The sequence below is a fragment of the Puma concolor genome, chromosome A2, assembly GCF_028749965.1.
Source record: "Puma concolor isolate L17-30 chromosome A2, mPumCon1.1.hap2, whole genome shotgun sequence".
In the NCBI taxonomy this organism is placed as follows: Eukaryota; Metazoa; Chordata; class Mammalia; order Carnivora; family Felidae; genus Puma; species Puma concolor.
This window is the reverse complement of record NC_141668.1, coordinates 24920081-24935483: the sequence shown is the minus strand read 5'-3', so window position 1 is coordinate 24935483 and position 15403 is coordinate 24920081. Positions and strand designations below refer to the sequence as shown.

At 49.9% G+C, this 15403-nt stretch overlaps 1 long non-coding RNA gene across 1 annotated transcript; it reads right to left on the bottom strand.

The window, feature by feature from the left end:
- Window positions 1–56: 56 nt before the first annotated feature.
- LOC147583074 (uncharacterized) lies at window positions 57–3962 on the bottom strand. Its single transcript, XR_015245139.1, has 2 exons — window positions 2661–3962; window positions 57–1037 (listed from the first exon to the last, which is right to left on the bottom strand). It is a non-coding gene; the product is annotated as an uncharacterized LOC147583074 (long non-coding RNA).
- Window positions 3963–15403: the final 11441 nt, after the last annotated feature.

The following is a 15403-nucleotide window of genomic DNA, read 5'->3' as shown; positions in this document are numbered from 1 at the left end:
CCCCCAAAGCACAGAGCTGGCAAAATGAGCACATTCTGTGGGTCTGCAAATCAGCCTTGAGAAGCGCCAAATTGTTTTTTTTAAAAAAAAGAACGACAACAACAACAACAAAGCTGTAAGCAAACAACGTGCAGCCTAACAGCAGACCCAAGCAGGTGCATCGACCCTGGGAAAGACAGGACTCCTCTTGTTCCGGGCGCAGAGCACAATCGTCTCTGCGGGGCAGTTAGAACGTGACAGTTCCAACCCAGGGAGGACTGGAGGTGGGGGTGGGGGGCTGGCCCATCCAATAATCACTTCCATGGGCAATTTCAAAGTAGAGTTGACAGCGGCCAGTCCTTTCCTGAGTACTCGTTTAAGTGGTGGAGGAAAGGGAGACAGAGCTGCGGAATGAGGAGAAACCACAGCCGGGGGCGGGGGAGGGGGAGGGGGGGTATCGGATAAGGCAGGAACGGCCTAAATGGGTCACTTGGCAACTCGGGAAGTGGCTGGCCTCTGTACCCGTGAAGACTCCTGTAGCTGCAAGTGACAGAAACCCAACGCAAACCAACTTAAACATAGAAGGATTTGGGGCGCACATTGCTCAGAAGCCCAGCATGGTCTCTTACAAGACTTTCCTCTGCACTCATCCCCAAGGACCTAGAAAGGTACCAATGCCATGACCTCTCCAGTCCCTGCCTGCCTGAGGTGGGTAGCAGGGGCTTGGGGACAATGGGTTTGCCCCTTGGTGGCCATCTGGGACTGTCTGAGATGTCTTGTTTCTGAGTGGGCACGAGTCTTAGTAGCTCCCCGAAGTGGTCTGGAAGGCAGCCCGCAGTAACAGGGGTCTCGGAGCAGAGGCCTGGAAATGTCATTCCCTTCTCGGTGAGGTGGCTCCCAGGGTCAGAGTGGAAGGGTATGTTCTTCAAGTATCCTTCCAGAACCTTTCCCATCCTCGGGCATTCTCTTGCTCTCCCCCCGAGGCTGAGCTCACATCTCCCAAACAGCTGGCAGCGTCTGACCATGTCCAACCTCCAAAGGCAGGTCTCTTGCAGAGTCTGGTGAGAAAGAAGTCAGGTCAACCCAGCAGGACCTTTCAGAAGAACCCCATCTCAGATTCGTGCACAGCAGCATACAACCAAAAACATGACGCCCCGTTTCCCCTCAAAGAATTTAGAGTCGTTCATTCCAGGCTTTTACCATCAAGATCTGAGTCTAGTGCTGTCTGACTACCCAGAGTCATCGATTAGTTCACTGGTACATTGTCACCCTCAGCTCTTTGGGGTCCTTCCCCAGGAATGCACTGTCTCAGACCTGAGATGGTAGCGTGAGTCAAGGATGGAAAGAAGGTGATGGAGCCTCCATGCCCAGCCCTCATCTCAACCCCAGCTCCCAGCACAGAGGGTGCCTAACCCCCTAGGCCAGTTACTTAATCCCTCTTAGCCTCAGTTTGTCATCTGTACAATGGGAATGTAATATAGCACCTTCATCAGAGGTCTTTAGAAGATAGGACGATAAAATATTTGGGAAGCTATTAGCCCCATGGGTGAGGTACAAAAAGCAGTCAAAAAATCATGTTGTTGTTATCAGTACTAACGAGTCAAGGAAGCAAAAGGAATGAGAATTGCTTTCGCGGACAGCCCTCCTTGAGATAGTCACAGCTTTGGTAGGGACGCCCGGGCACGGGGCTCCCCTGTGGCTCCTTAGGAAGCCCTCTCAGCCCCCACGGGGCAGCCAGAAGGTGAGGGGGAGAGGGAAGGTCCCAGTGGAGCAAATCTCAACCAGTGAGGAATGGGGGTCTGTGGATAAATCCCCCAGCCTCCCACCCTCCGGAGGGGCAATTTTAAGGGGCAATCTGTAGGACTGGAGCCTGGGTGCACACACCAGTCACATCCAAGGGGCATTCCTGATTGGCTTTTCCCCTTGCCTGGCCCCACTGTCCCTGCTCCTCGCTCCTGCTTCCTAGCGTCGCCTCCTAAATACGCCTCCTGCACCAGAACCCTTGTCTCCAGCGCTGCTTGTGGAGCAACACAGATCAGGCAACTACAGAGCAAATGGAGATAGATTTGGATGCTGGGAGAACTGTGAAGCCAGACTCCAGAGAGGTGTAGGAACCACACGCCAGAACTCAGAGAACCGTCCCTAGGAGTCCAAGGGAGGAAAGGAGAGAGGGTTCCTGAGGAGAAAGGAAATCCACTTGGGGAAAGTTTGACATGGGAAAGAAAGCGAGGACAGGAAAAGGAATCTACTAAATGGAAGAATTACAAGATTAATAAGGAAGGGAAGGGAAGGGGGAGAGGGGGAAGAGGGGAGCAGAGGAAGGAAGGAAGAAAGGAAGGAAGGAAATGAAAAGAGAAGAAATAAATATAAAGTTAACATTGCCAGGGTCACCTGGGTGGCTCAGTCGGTTGAGCGTCCGACTTCGGTTCAGGTCATGATCTCACAGTTCATGAGTTCAAGCCCCGGGTCAAGCTCTGCGCTGACAGCTCAAAGCCTGGAGCCTGCTTCGGATTCTGTGTCTCCCTCTCTTTGTCTCTCTGCCCTTCCCCCACTCACACTCTGTCTCTCTCTCAAAAATAAACATTAAAAAGCAAACAAAAAACATTGCCTGTCTTAGTGCATGTGGGCCTGCTAGAACCGAATACCTGAGGCTGGGTGGCTTGTAAACAACAGAAATTTACTTCTCACAGTTCTGGAGGCTGGAGCTTCAAGATCAAGGTGCCAGCAGCTTCCATGTCTGGTGAGCACCTGCTTCCTGGTTCGCAGACCACATCTGTGACTGTGTCCTCACCTGGTGGAAGGGGCAAGGGAGCTCTCCGAGGTCTCTCCTATAGGGCACTAATCTCCTTCATAGGGGTCCACCCTCACCCTAAGCACTTTCCAAAGGCCCCGCCTCCTAACACCTAACCTTGGAGGTTAGGATTTAACATGAATTCTGGGGTGACACAAACATTCAATCTATGGCATTGCTTTATGATCGCTGATTGGAGGAAAGATTAGGTCAAATCAAGGTAGTCTCAACCACTGACTATTTCTTGCATAAAATGTCTTCTTACAATAAAGGGACCTAATATTAGCATTTCTTCCTTCTACTGAGTTCCCATAGCCCCTGGTCACTCAGCACAGCTCACGGGGAATCCTTTCTGTTGAGGTCTCACCCCTACACCCTTCCCTGCCCCTGACTGTAAGCCTGTGCAGACAGAGTTGCCTCGCCCCGGGCCTGGCTGTTGTGTGTGGCTCAGTACAGGCCCCCTGCTCTTACTTGGTGACCAAAGGAAGTGAGACTCCTATAGTAACAAGCCTGTTATATCAGGTCAGCAAATTCTATAAAAAGCCTGAAAACAGCCCTACCACGAAAGGGTAAACTTCTTAAAATTCTGCTTACTCTTGGGGTGCCTGGGTGGCTCAGTTAGTTAAGCATCTGACTTTGGCTCAGGTCATGATCTCATGGCTCATGAGTTCGAGCCCCATGTCGGGCTCTGTGCTGACAGCTCAGAGCCTGGAGCCTGCTTCAGATTCTGTGTCTCCCTCTCTCTCTGCCTCTTCCCCGCTTGTTCTCTGTCTCTCTCTCTCAAAAATAAATAAAGACATTAAAAAAATAAAAATAAATTCTGCTCACTCCTAACTTGCTCAACAAACTTCTTCCTTTTTAGTTCGAAGATACCATCCGTAAAAGACAACGTGAGACAATGATGGAAATCTGAGCAGGAATTCTATTTTAGATGATGAAAGGAATTATTATTAATTTTATTAGCTGTGGTGATGGCATGGTGGTTCATTATTTTTCAATGTTTCTTACTCATTAGAAATTCAAACAGAGGGGTGCCTGGGTGGCTCAGCCGGTTGAGCGTCTGATTTTGGCTCAGGTCATGATCTCATGGCTCATGAGTTCAAGCCCTGTGTCAGGCTCTGTGCTGACAGCTAAGAGCCTGGAGCCCTGCTTCAGATTCTGCATCTCCCTCTCTCTGTCCCTCCCCTGCTCATTCTCTCTCTTTCTCTCTCTCTCAAAAATAAACATTAAAAAAAATCTCTAAAAAAAAAGAAATTATATATATATATATATATATATATATATATATATAGGGTTAGATAAACAAGGTCAATAACATGTTGATAATTGTTAAAACCGGGTAATAGGTACACAAGACTTTATTACAGCAAACTCTCTACTTTGGGGCAGGATTTCCAGATCAACACTTTAGGGTAAGGTGCAGTCCAGCCTGGCCCCTCCACGGGTGGAAGCAAGAGGGGGTGAAGGGAAGAGGGAGAAGCAGAATACGATGCGGAGCTGAGTTGTATTTAACTTCACATTTGATTTCACTGCCCGGCAGATGTCCCAGGGCCTGGGGGGCTATGACAGACTGTCAGTGTGGGTGTGAAACAGCGAACTAAAACAGAGATTTAACAAATCAAACAAGGAGACAGTGGTGAGAGCCAGCTGCAAGATATTGGAGAGGCAAGTCCTGATGCTTAGAAGAAAAAGCCAAAGGAGTGGACATTAGACCCTCGGGCGTTGCCCTAGCTCTGCTGGGCCTTGGGGTGCCCCATGGAAGCCACGGAACTCCCCTTCTCCCTCCCCAACAGGGAATTGTGGTGTCCCCACCCCATGGCTGTCCCTCTGTATTAAATACAAAGTATAAGGTGAGAAGTCCTGAGATCATTCGTGAAGGAAAATGCCCCAGCTTACGTTATTGTAATAAAAAACCACTTCATTCCTACCTTCAAAACCTTGTCCCCGGGGTTCTGGATCTGGCTGCAGCCTGGAGCAGGGTCATCCCTTTTCTCCCCTGGCTTATGGCAGACCCGCCCGGTGTAGGAGCAAATCTCTATTCCTCTCCACCCAGCCACCCGCACACCTGCTACAGAAACTTCAGGAGATTCGGAGGGTTCAGAGCGGGGCAGGCCAAGGGACCTACTCAGAGGGAGAGTGAGGCTTCCCCCTTTGGGTCTAAGCCAGAGCCCTTGGCACTGAATGCTATTGAACCTCAGACAGGCCCTTCCTGTCAAAGGCCAGTGTTTCATCTCAGGCAGATGTCCCCGAGGAATACCACAGACCAGAAAACCAACCCTGAGATCGCCTCGACTGTCCCATCCTATTTTTGGCCGTAATTCCTGAGGAAACCCCAACCCTCGTAGTTTCAACTTTTCTGTTTATAAAATCTGTGTATTTATCTGAGGGAAAACTAGCAGGTGCAGCATGAGTGAAGCTCCCCACCCCCACCCTGCCAGGCCAGAGACAGTGACAGAAGGGGACACCCCTGCTCCCTTCCACACTTGGGCTTGGACCTCCCATAGGACTCAAAATCTGGACCTGGTCTCCACAGGCCAGTAATTATTTGGAGATCACGGCAACGGCCCAGAACCCCCCTCCTTACTTCAGGATGGAGAGATTTGTGACCTTTCATTCCTTACAAGAGCAAGGCAGCGAGTTTGTTATTCATCCCACATACTGGATGATGGCTTAGAGATTTGGCCCAAGACTTGCCCAAAAGCTCGTATCTGCGGATTAGAACCTGAGCCTCCAGACTCGCCAGACCCAGAGGGATATAAGTGTCTATCTATCCCCCACCCCACCCAAGCCCACACCCACGTACGGATTTCCGGGTATCTTCTGTTTGCCGTCCCACCGCCTTCCCTCCCCATCAGAGGGACAGCCGTCTGGAAAAACACTCGCTGGCCACGTCACTGTCCTAATGTGAAGAGCTCGCAGTGTGGGTTGCTTGTGCACAGACACACACGGCGTGGAAGCAGACGCCTGTGCAGAGGGCTCCAGGGTTCACCCTCCGTGTGCTTACCTTCCACCAGCACTCCTGAAGCTCCCCGCATTAGTCACCTGTCCTGTTACTTTTCCTGGGCAAGGAGCCCTTTAAACACAGATCAGAAGGAGCACCTGGGTGGCTCAGTCAGCTGAACATACGGCTTTTGATTTTGGCTCAGGTCGTGATCTCCTGGTTTGTGGGATCAAGCCCTGAGTCGGGCTCTGGGCTGACAGTACAGAGCCTGCTTGGGATTCTCTCTCTCTCTCTCTCTCTCTCTGCCCCGCCCCTGCTCCTACTTGCACTCTCTCCCTCTCAAAATAAAAGCTTTAAACAAAATCGCAAACCAGAAAACCAATGCTTGGGGCTCTTGGGCAGCTCAGTTGGTTGAGCGTCCGACTTTGGCTCCGATCATGATCTCGCAGTTTGTGAGTTCAAGCCCCACATGGGGCTCTATGCTGACAGCTCAGAGCCTGGAGCCTGTTTTGGATTCTGTGTCTCCCTCTCTCTCTGCCACTCCCCTGCTCACACTCTGTGTGTGTGTCTCTCTCTCAAAAATAAATAACTTTAAAAAAAAGTTTAAAGAAAAAAGAAAACCAACCCTCACCCGTCTACGTCCCCTGACTTGTATATATTTTATTTATACATTTGTTAACATTTCCCTCTTACCTCCACCCACCCCACCCCACCCAACACATATAAGCCCCTGACAGGCAAGGATGCTCTTTGGGTCTGTTTTCTTTTCTTTTAATGTTTATTTATTTTGAGAGAGATAGCATGAATAGGGGAGGGACAGAGAGAGGGAGAGAATCCCAAGAAGACTCCAAGCTATCAGCCAAGAGCCAGGTGTGGGGCTCGATCTCACGATGCATGAGATCATGACCTAAACCGAAATCAAGAATCAAACACTTAACCCACTGAGCCGCCTAGGTGCCCTGGGTCTGTTTTATTTTCTACTCTATCTCTAGCACATTGGCCAGATCCTGGCCCAGAGTAAGTACAAAACAATTATTTGTTGGCTGAATGGGTATCCGACTTCTATTCAGAAGAGCTGAATGCACACATACACTTTGCATTTGGGCCATTAAGTTTAAGAACAGAAGAACACCCATGAGGGGAGGCAGAATTCTGGGCAGTCTGTCTACTTAGATGATCCCAAGACAGATATGGTTGCTAAAGCCTTGCCGTGTGGACAATGCTGGAGGAAGATTGGAGATCAATGGGTAGAATTTAGCAGAAGGCAAATTTGGGCTTAAAGTCACAGTTGGAGCTGCCCTACCATAGGGGTATGGGCGAACTTTTGCAGGGAAGCATCCCATGAGTCATGACTTTTAGTCTCCGTTCCCTTAAGTAGTCTCCTTCCACATGACTCAGAGCCTGGCCATGTGACTTGCTTTGCCCAATGGGATAATTACCATTCCATTGCCAACCATTCCGGTTGTATTAAGCATATTTTTTTTAATGTTTATTTATTTTTTTATTTTTGATTAATGTTTATTTATTTAAAAATTTTTAATGTTTATTTTTGAGAGAGAGAGAGAGAGAGAGTGCAAGCAGGGGAGTGGCAGAGAGAGGAGACACAGAATCTGAAGCAGGCTTCAGGCTGCTGTCAGCACAGAACCTGACGCGGGGTTCAAACCCACAGACCCGTGAGATCATGACCTGAGCCGAAGTCGGACACTTAGACTGAGCCACCCAGGTGCCCCTATTTTTTTGTTTTGTTTTTGTTTTTGTTTTTGTTTTGTTTTGAGAAAGAGAGAGAGAGCGCACAAGCAGGGGAAAGGCAGAGAGAGGGAGACAAAGCAGGCTCCAGACTCTGAGCTGTCAGCATGGAGCCCGACGTGGGGCCCGAACCCACGCACTGCAAGATCATGACCTGTGCCGAAGTTGGATGCCCAATGGACTGAGCCCCCCAGGCGCTCATAAGCATGTTTTTAACTATCTGTATTTTCTGATGCTTTGACATTTAGGGGCCTTGTTGACGCTAGAGGGACTGCACCCTCCATGGTTAGCTAATGCCCAGAAATAACAAACTCTGCAGGGAGCATTCCTTCCAAATGCAAACTAACCAATCAGCCACCACCTCTGTTGGGCTCTCACACTCAGGGCCACAACCCCCTGCTCTAATCACCCCAGGGCCAGGTAGCAGATAACTAGAGCTAGGCCCTGTGCCTTAAAATCTGCCAAGATCATTCAAACTGGCCAATCCTAAACCTGCTTTCCCTGCCTGGCCTTGCTTTTCTGGTGTGGTTAAACCAGTGCCCAAATCATGTCCATAGGAATCATTCTCTAACTCTCAGTTTTGCTTCCTTCAAAATTGGGGCCATTCTTAGGTGGTGGCAATGGTGACCACCAAAAACTCCAGGATTCTGCTCTGCAGCTTGGCAACTCCCCAAAGAAGAGAACTTCTCCTTCCTAATTATTCCAGCAAAAGTCTCAGGGCTGACTCTCATTGGCTTAGCTTGGATTACATGCCTCTTGCTGAGCCAATCGCGGTGGCCAGGGGGATACAGTACTCTGGTTGGAGAGATTTGAGTCATCCCAGAAACTGGGGAAGGGCTCAATCCCACTTGGAATGAAAATGGGTAAAGGGTAATTTCCCAAAGGAAAAAAGGGTTCAATTGCCCAAAAGAAAGAGGAATGGATTCTGGGAAGGCAGCAACAACAGACAACCTGTCCAGGAAAGCTCTGAGCTTCTCTGTCCTGGCCTCTTTGATAGCCTTCCGGAGGCTTGTTCCAACACGGATTTCTTTCTACGAGAGCAAAGAGAGGGGGTTCACTTTGACCCTTTACTTACTCGTGTGAAGAACCAAAACCAATTACAACTGGCTTTTAACTTCAACCACACAGCGTCAAATTAAAAAATGATGTTTGACCTCAGGCTTTGAAGAGGGTGTGACAATTGTCCTTGGCCCTGAGAACTTCTGAAAAGAGTGGAGAATATTTTTGCTATTGGTTATATTGGATTGGGTCTTGGTATGAAATCACGCAAATTGTCATTGCTCACGTTAGGTTTATTCTATTGGTCTCTCTGCTTTGTCTGGGGTCACTCTTTTCCATTGAGAAAATTGGTTCCTTTTCTCCTCCCTTATAATGGAGCTCATGCTCCCAATACTTTATCTTATAAGGCATGGCTTTACAATAAGCATGATGCCCATAACAATCCTTTACAGTAGAATAACACCTTCCTTCTAGAAAGGACTTTCACTCATTATTGTATTTGATGCCCACAATAACCAGGGTGTAGGAGTGTAGTATTATACTCCTCTTCTTTAGATATGAAAATAGACTCAGAGAGGGCACGTGACTGGCTGAAGGTCACAGAGCCCTGTCGCCTTGGGTAGAAGGAAAATGTTGGCAAGGAATAAACAGGCATTTCTTCGAGGCTTCATTTATTTACCAAGATTAGACTTTATTGCTGCAAAGCTAATCAGGACTAAAACCCCAGAGGAGCTAGTTTGCAGTATGCAAACCACAGTAGCTCAGAAGGACCAAAACACAAACAGAGTCACAGGGCCACCCACAGCCATGACTAGAGCCCAGCCCAGCGTGTCTGCCCTTGGGCTCATCCACAAGCAAGTCCAAGAGATGCAGTCCCAGCCCGGCCCCCTGGAGAGCAGTTCTCCATTCAGCACAAGCACCCGGGAGCCTACATCTGTGGCTCAGCTCTTCTGTGGAACTCCTCTGCTCCTACCTAGCTCCTTCTCTCCTCAGAGAGACTGGTACTTGGGCCACAGATGGGACTGAGGCTTTGGTCTACAGAGAGGGAAGGGATACGTCTGGTAGGGCCTGGAATGCTGGAGAGATCTTAAGCCTGAGTACACACTCCAGGCTGATATACTTAGGGTTTCCCTTCCAAGGACTCTCTCCTTCCTTACCCACATCCTTGCCTTTTCCCTCTGTGCCCATCCTCTGTGCTGAAATCCCAGTCAGAGAGCTAGCTGGCAGTCCTCTTTGGCTTGGTCTCCACGCAACTCACAAATTCTGCTTGCCACCGAAGAAAAGAAGGGACCCAGACTAGCCAGAGGAGACAGTGTCCCTTTCACGGGAGGAAGAGCCTCTGGGGAACTGGGGGACCCTCCTCCATTCCTTGTCCTGCCTCTGGAAACTTCCAAGCCATCCTCTCACCCAGACACTCTGGACCCAGGACAGACTGGCCAGAGAGTAAGTGACCCAACCCCAGAGCACTCTGGGAAACCTACTGTGTTGGCCCCAGACCCCACGACAGGGAGGGTAGTAGATTTCCAGCCTTATCTGAGATGAATGGGACAGGGCTCATCAAAGCCTGCCTGGGCCAGAAAAGAAGGAACCCAGTGAGCTCACTATGCCTTCCCAACATCAGCGAAGATGATCCAGGCTGTACGCTGTTGGGACACTTCTATTCTAGAAGTTTCTGCCAGGTGGCAGAGAAAAATATCAGATGCCAGAAACGTATCCATCTGAAAGGATTTCCCCCACAGGACAAAAAACAAAAAACAAAGAACAATCATACCTTCTCCCAGTTAGAATGTCTGCAATTATGCACCCCCTATAAGTGGAAAAAGGAAGCCAGGACTAATCAGATGACATCACTCTGGGAACCCAATGCATCCCAGCACCAATCTTTTTGAAAAGCTCCATATGGGAAGATACAAATTCAATTTGTCTTGTCTAGGGGAAAAATGAGTTTTAAATATGTTAGATCAAAAATGATATCTTATGTACCAGACATTAGTGATCCAGAACGAACGCCTTGGGAGAAAAATTGCCCTGAAAATTTTAAGTATTCAGGTTGCTAAAGAACTAGGAATTTATGCCGCAGTCCAAGCACAGAAAGTCCACACTGGACACCCACATGTCCCATACTGGGCCACAGCCTCAGACAGAGCCCTGGTTCCTGAGGACCGGCCTGGCAGTCTCCCTCAGTAACACCTCTGCCCACCTTTCTGGGACCTGCCGTTTCCATGGCTTCCTGTTCAGCTGGGTTGCCAAGGCCCGAAGAACTGGGAAATGCCCCGTGGAGCCAGTCCAAGGCCAGAGCAAGTTGGTAAGGGATGCGGGGAGAGAGAAAAAGAGGCCCAGTTTCCACTGGTTTCCCAAGCCTGGTGGACACCAAAGCTATTAAAAGGCCAGTTTACAAAAACACTGGAGGGCACTGGTTGTTCTCTTCCAGGACAAGCTGGAGGGACAGAAAGCCCCAGGAAGATCTGGGTTCGAATCCTAGCTCTGCCAGTAGCTGGCTAGTGCCAAGGGTCTTGGACAAGTCTCTTCTTTCTAATCCGTGGTCGATAAAACAAAGAGTTGGCTCTCAATGACACCCAGGTTGTCTTTCAATTCTGTGACAAAGATATTTTTCATTCTTTCTGCTCTCTCTTTCTTTCAAGAGCCTGTAGAACAGGGTAAGAGCACAGTCTTTGCAATCAGTCTGCATGGGTTTGAATCCAGGCTCAGCTGCTTTCTAACTGTGTGACCTTGAGCAAATAACTTAACCTCTCTGTGCTTCCATTCCTGCTTCTGCCAAACGAAGATGACAGTCTCTGTCTCGTAAACGTGTGAAAGGATGAGTTAACTTTCGCAAAGGCCTCTGGGTAGCTCCTAACACGTAGCTGTTCTTTACTGAGCAATTACTGCATGCCAGGCTCCGTACCAGGCATAATAGATACAGAAATAAGCCAGAGAAATACGGTCCTTGCTCTCCAGGATGTTATTGTCTCCTAGCAAAATGTTGCCCAGGAATTTCCTCTCTTATGGTCACTGGTTTGTGTCCCAAAGGGCGGGAGACTCCTGGCATTCTGCCTTTGGCGTGGGGTTGGACAGGGAGTGAGTCCCCCCACAAACCCCCAAAGCACGCACCAGCTGCCCGACATCTCGGCTTTTTTCCTCCCTGCTCCTTTACTGCTTCCCACTCCAGATTCTACTTGCAGTCTGACTTCACAGATAATAGAAATAAATAAAATCTGCAAACGAGCCTTTCTTTCTCCTCCCTCACCCCTTTCTCTCTCGAATCTTCTCCTGTCCCCACTGGCTAGTATTGCATCATGCAGCCTCACAGCCTCGCTCCACTTGCCCCGTTTGGGAACTACAAGATCCCTCGGTGCCTCCCTGCCCTCCTAAGAACACACTCTGGCCTCGCTCTTCCTAGAACCGGATGCAGCCATAATCTCCTTGGTTAGTGAGGACATTGGCTGTGGGAACATTCGGCTTTGTTTTCCCCCCGCGGGACGGGGGCGGGGGCCGGGGAAATTGCCCAGCTCCTGCACAGTCAGCGGGGAAGGTAATAGGGATTAATCCAGGCGCGGCCAAATGCAGATGTGGCCCCAGCCCAGGAGGGAGGAAGAGCAGTTGCTGTCTCAGGGGCCAGCTGCGGCCCGCAGCGGGGGCCCAGGGACAAGAAGGAGGCACTGGCCCGGAACCGGCAGCCCCAAGGGGTTCCGTGCAGCATCCCGGAGGTCTGGGGCTGCCCTGCCCGGCCCCGCCGGGCCAGGAGGGCTGGTTGATTGATGCCTTTAATAGACATGCTGGGAACTGGCAGGCCGAGTGTTTATGCCCAAATGCACATTGGCTGTTTAAGGAATTCCCAAATCCCTCGCTGGAGACTAGATTATGAAAAACATTTCCAGAGGAATCCTGTGGCCTCCTTGCCACTCTGCTCATCCTGGGCTGCCAGTGGGTGGGAGGGTTGGGGGACGGGTGCAAAGGGCAGCCCTTTGGCCAGTCCTGGCAGGTTCTGGTCAGTCTAGGGTAAAGATAGTTGTAAACATTTCTTGGGTGCCTACTATGTGCCGGACTCTGGAAAAACAAAAACAATGGAGAGGAAAGAGAGGAGCTCACACCCCCATGGACAGACAGCTGCACAGAGGGAAAAGGAGGCTCCCGGAGTTGTGGGAACACACAAAGGTGGCCTTTGGGGTCCTGATGCCCCTGCCATACCCTCCCCACTCCCTCACCGCTGCAGGTGCCAAAATCCTTTTCCAGTCACAGCGACTTAATGAAGGGTTCCTTCCATCATGATTGGTTTAAAGAGGAAGTTCTTTTTTTTTTTTTTTAAGTTTATTTAGTTATTTTGAGAGAGCATGTGCACATGCAGTGGGGAGTGGGGGAGGGGTGGAGAGAGAGAGAGAGAGAGAGAGAGAGAGAGAGAGAGAATTCCAAGCAGGGTCCACACATCAGCACCCGACATGGGGCTCGACTTAGGGCTCAATCTCACAAACCATGAGACATTACCTGAGCCAAAATCAAGAATTAGATGCTTAACCAACTGAGCCATGAAGGTGCCCCTATAAAGGAAGTTCTTGAAACCTCCAAAGCCTCCAATAGTAAGGGTGTTGGGGCACTATAATGGAAAGTTTTTAGGAATCCTGACAGATCTGGGGAAGGGGAGGAATCTAGGGGAAGGTCCTCAATAAATCACACACTGGCCTGAGTCAGGATATTTGGGATGTGGTCCACGCCTTGTCACTCTAGCTGGGTGAGTTGGGGCAAGCAACAGAAACTCTCCAGCCTACCCGCTGGGGTTCTGCACTGTTTAGGTGACATGGCAGATGGGACTGGGAAGGGGGAAGCACAGTGGGAGCCTTTTCTGTCTTCAGACCACAGTGATGACACATCCCTTCCTCCCATACCTAGTGTATACTTGCCGCTGAGTTTTGTTTTTTATTTTAAGTGATCTCTACACTCATTTTGGGGCTCAAACTCAGGACCCTGAGATCAAGAGTCCCATGGTCTTTTGAATGAACCCCCCAGGCACCCTGCTGCTGAGTTTTGTATGGATCACTGTTCACACTCATTTATATGTAAATAGTTGTTGGGGCACCTGGGTGGCTCAGTCGGTTGAGCCACTGACTTCGGCTCAGGTCATGATCTCACAGTTTGTGAGTTGGAGCCCCGCGGCGGGCTCTGTGCTGACAGCTCAGAGCCTGGAGCCTGTTTCAGATTCTGTGTCTGCCTCTCTCTGCCCCTACCCCGCTCATGCTCTGTCTCTCTCTGTCTCTCAAAAATGAATAAACATTAAAAAAATGTAAATAGTTGTTGAAATAATACAATATTTAATGAGGGTAAACAGAAGACAAAAGGCTCTTATGCTTAAGTGTGTGTGTGTGTGTGTGTGTGTGTGTGTGTGTGTAGGGTGGCGTCTTTGTAACTGCCATATTTTGTGACCCTGCAATCAGGCATCTGAAAAGGCAGTCTCAGGGCCATCCAAAACAGGCTAGATGGGAGCCAAGTTGCCCTGGGATCTGGGCAGGGGAGGTTATGGGTCTGCGATGCCCAGTTGCCAATCTTTCAAACTGATGTTCCCAGTGCCTGGTGGCCCAGCAAACGCTGGCCCTTCCTCCTACCCCACTGCCATGATGTCTGGGCCACAGGGACTCTCATCCTCACCAGACTTCCACCCCCAGGCAAGGTTGACCAGAAGGCCCAGCCTCATCCTCCACCCCTGATGATCAGGAATATGCACTTAACCTCCTCTGCTATCCCTTCCGTCCATCCCAGAAACCACCCTGCCTTGGGGCTGACAACATGTGTTCCTGCTCTGCTTCTGGGCTTCTAAGCCCAGCTGAAGGGGGAGGTCAGGAAGCGAAGTCTAAAGTCTGGGGCTCAGGTATAGAGGCTGGGCTCGGGGAGAGCAGCAAAGTTATGTAAGAGGATTAACAAGAATCCTGTGCTGGGAAGCCAGACACAGCCATTCTACCTCGGATGTTGGGTGGCCCTGGACACGTGGGTTCACTTCTCTGGACCTCAGTTTCCTCATCTGCAAAATCTGCATGCTGGACTCCATTTCTTAGGTCTGCTCTAGATTTACCCCTGTACGAGTCCATAAATAAATGTATCAGGGGGGAAGACACCCAGCCAAGTCATCCAGCAGCCAGTTATATAATTCTGAGCCAACATACCAATATAATGTGTGGAAAACAAATTTTATCTCATGTGCCAACTCAGGTCTGTGGGTAGTGTCTCTCCGGAGTGCTGGGTGAAGAAGGAATCTGAAGCCTTATCCAGCAGGAGACAGGATGGTTTAGGGTTAAAAGCTGGGCTCAGAGACAGCCACCGCTCCCCTTAAGAGCTGTCTGATGTGAGCAAATTACTCAATCTCTCCCAGCTCTGGGCTGGTTGTGATGGTGAAAGAGATAATGCACAGTGAAATCCTCGAGTCGGGTAGGCACATAATGCCCCACGCAGATGCATCAGGGCTGTCTGGGGCGGGCATAGGAGGGACAGGGAGGGAGGTGGGCCAGGACGGAGCCCTGCCCTGTCACAGTATCTCCTTTCTCACATCGCAGTGATCATCCTGGCTGTTCACCCTGTTTCTCCCAGGGGTGAGATTAGGAATCTCCCTGGGATAGAATCAAGTCAGAGGAGACGGCCCATCCCCAAATCCTCATGAAACAACTACGTTGCTCCTTTCTTTTTCTTTCTTAAAATTTGTTTAACATTTAGTTTTGAGAGACAGAGTGAGACAGAGCACATGTGGGGGAGGGGCAGAGAGAGAGAGGGAGAGAGAGAGAGCGGGACACAAAATCTGAAGCAGGCTCCAGGCTCTGAGCTGTCAGCACAGAGCCTGACGCGGGGCTCGACCTCACAGACCACAAGATCATGACCTGAGCCAAAGCTGGCCTCCCAACCAACTGACCCAGCCAGGCGCCCCTTTTTTCTTTCTATCCCGGAGGAGATTTATCATTTCCAGAAATGCC